Raw genomic sequence first — 3946 nt, 5'->3', positions numbered from 1 at the left:
ACACTTAATATACTTAGAAAATAATTAAATAATATATTATTTTTTTTTTTTCCTCTTACTATTAGCCTTATATAAGGCCATTAAGCTTTTTAACTTTTCTATAAAGGCTTAAATAGTAAGACCTCTGTAATAGGCCATTATTATAAAATTTAAAATTATATAAGGTTTATTTGCTTTAATAGTGTAATTACTGCCTTAACTAGGCAGTATTAATACCAATTACCTCTTAGCAGCTAGGTCACCCTTCTTCCTTTATCCTACCCAAAGAAATACTATGCCTAGTCTATCTATTATACTTAAGTAAGTTTCCTAACCTGGCTTCTAACCCTTCTTACTAATAATATAATAGCTATATTACCTTAATACCTATTATATAAAATAGCCTATAGTTATATAATTATACCTATTATATAACTAGCTATAACCTTAATCTAGCTATTAGGCCTGTCCTAAATACAGCTAGTAAAAAAGAACTTAAAGAGATTTATATAATAATAACTACTATTAAAAAGAACTTCTTATTAAAGTATAAATTTAACCTTATTAAGATAGCTATCTTTAATTATAGCCTAATCTAGCTAATTAGTTATATAAATTAGAGGCACTATATTAGTTTAATTAATCTAAACTAGGTTAATTCTAAGCTATTAGGTCTTAAGGACCTAGAAAGAGGCCTAAGGGAAGGTTATTACCTTTAGTTAAATTAGGCAGCCTTCCTTACTACCTTTATAGGTCTAAACTTAGTTATATATAAAGAGTAGCTCATTAATATATCTAAAAGGGTTATTATTATCGAGGGGGAGCTACTTCTAAATTAGTAATAAAAAGTTAAAGGAATTAGGTTAACTCTGTTTATATAAGTTAATTGGCGAAAGTTAAATTAACCTAAAGTTATAACTAGCCTCTATTAATTAAATGCACATAGTAGGGCATATAACTAATTAACCTTATATATAAGAATAAATAAAGTAAAGTTAGTAAAAAGGTAGTGGTTTAAACTAGGGAAATAATATATTATAAAAAGGATATATTAAATTATCTAAGTCCTTAATAAGATATCTAATTATATTTATATTAAAACCTAATTCTAATAAACTAAGACTTATAATAAATTATTAATAACTTAATAAGATTATAAAAAAAAATAAAATATTATTACTACCTATTACTAAACTTAAGGACTACTTATTTAATAAGAAATAGTTTATAGCTCTTAATCTTAAATTTACTTATAACCTTATTTAAATTAAAAAAGGTAATAAATAAAAAATAGCCTTTAAAATAAAATATAAACTATTTAAATATTTAATTATATCTTTTAAATTAATTAATATACCTATAGTATTTTAATATATAATTATAAATATACTTTAAGAATATCTTAATATTTTTATAATATTCTTTTTTTTTTTTTTTAAAGTTTATAAGTTAGCCTTAAAAGGTATATCTAAGTATTTCTAAAGTCTAATCTAATTTAAATATTTATTACCCCTTAGTAGGCAAAGCTTTATTAAGTTAATATTATTATAGTTAACTGCCTTAATTATAGCCTAAACCTAGCTATATATAACCTAGCTAGAGGGCCTTGCTCTTTAGCTAGCCTTAATCTTCTTCCTGTAATCCACTTTAAAGGCCACTTTATCGCCAACCCCTGCAGATACTACGCTTAAATTATCCACTTATAATTATAACCGCTAATAGTATTATAGCTTTACTGCCATAATACTTAAAAGAAGCCTATAGCCACCTAATCCTAATAAGCCTTATTTAATAAAAGGCTATAATATAACCTATAAAATTAAGTAAGTTATTAAGAAAAATAATTATAATATATTTTATAATATAATAATAAAAATTAAAATAAACTAGAGAAAAAAGGATAATACTAGCTATATTAAATTAGTAATCTTTAGTTATAAGATCCTCCTACTTATATAGCCTTATTATTAGCTAATTAATAGAGGCTTCTTTAATTATAAGATAGAGCTACTTTATAAGCTAGAAGGGAAGTTACTTAGAGGGGTAAATCTAAGCTAGAGAGAAAGAGAATTTATTAAGGCCCTTTATAGCAGCTTATATAATAAGTAATTTAAGGCTATCTAGTAGCAGGCCAAGAAGGTACTAGAGAAGACTAAGCCTTAATAAAGACTAGGCTAGTTATGGTTATAGACTACGAGAGCACAAGGATAGAAGACAGGTAATTATAGGGTTCTATAGGAAGAAAATATATTAAGTTTTTTATAAGTTTAATTACCTAAAGTTAAAGACTATTAGCATTAGCAGTATAAAGAGGGTCAAATAGGTTATAGGATATAATATATAATAGATTTAATAGATTAGCTAAATATTAATATACTATTATTATAAACAGGGGATTTTTATAATATATTACTTAGATAATATCCTTATCTTCTCTAATATAAAAAAAGAGTATATAAAATATATCTATAAGGTTTTAAAAGCACTATAAGATATTAATATACTTATTAAACCTATTAAAAGCTATTTTATTAATCTTAAGTAATATACTTAGGATATAAAATCTTATATAATAAAATCTAAATAAATAAATAAAAAATTATAGTAATTATTAAATAGAAACCTCTTATATTAACAAAAAAAACTTAATCCTTCCTAGGATTTATTAACTATTATTAAAGGTTTATAAAAGACTTTAATAAAATTATTATCTCTCTTATTAAGATTATTAAAAAGGATAAATAATTCTAATAGAATAATAAGCTATAATAAGCCTTTAAATAGCTTAAATTAGCTATTATAAGTAAACTTATTCTAGCTATATTTAACCCTAACCGGTAAGTTATACTTAAAACTAATACTTCTAACTTTACCTTAAGAAGATAAATAAGATAATAAGATAATAATAATATATTATATCCTATTGCTTTTTATTCTTATAAGATATATAAAGCAGAAATTAATTATCTTATTTATAATAAAGAATTCCTAGGTATTATTAATTATTTTAAGGAGTTTAAATATTACCTTAAAGGAAGTAAATACCTAATAAAAGTATTTACTAACTATAAGAATATAACTTACTTTATAATAATATAAGAGCTAAATTAATAATAATTATATTATACTAAGTACTTATATAAATTTAACTTTATTATAATATATTATAAAGGTATTAATAATAACTATATAAATACTATTAGTTAATAACCTAATTTTAATATAGGAATTATAAAAACTAAAAAATAATTCTTAGAAATTAACTCTAAAGGAGAATACTAATTTACTTAATTAGTTAAAATAATTATAAAAATAACTAAAATAAAACTATTATTAGATAAGGAATATAACTTCCTTTATAAATTTTATTTATACCCTTTATATAAATATTAAGGAGTTATTAAAATATTAAGATAACTTTAAGACTAAGGATATAACTTTAAAAGGAAAGATATAAAAGATATTACTAAATAATATAACTTATATTTAAGAATAAAAGCTTAGAGGCATAAATGTTATAAATAATTATAACTACTACTAATAATATAATAACCTTAGGACTTAATTATAATAGATTTTATAACTAAATTACCTTTATTAAAAAAACCCTTAATTATAATCTTCTATAATAATATTATAATTATTATTAATTAACTTATAAAATTCTTATACTACTTACCTTATAGAGAAGTAATAGATATAGAAAAACTTTCTTATATTTTTTATTAATATATTATTAGTATATATAGGTTACTTATAAAAATCCTTTTAAATAAAGGACTTATATTTATAGTAATATTTTAGTAATTACTTATAATATAACTTAGACTAAATTACTAACTTATAATAATATTTAGACTGCAAATTAATAAATAAACTAAATAAATAAATTAAGTACTTAAATAATACCTATAGTATTATATTAATTATAAATAGAATAATTAGATTAAAAAATTACTAATAGCCT

The sequence above is a fragment of the Fusarium odoratissimum genome (genome assembly GCF_000260195.1).
Source record: "Fusarium odoratissimum NRRL 54006 unplaced genomic scaffold supercont1.37, whole genome shotgun sequence".
Taxonomy (NCBI): Eukaryota; Fungi; Ascomycota; class Sordariomycetes; order Hypocreales; family Nectriaceae; genus Fusarium; species Fusarium odoratissimum.
Note: the sequence above shows the minus strand (reverse complement) of the source record.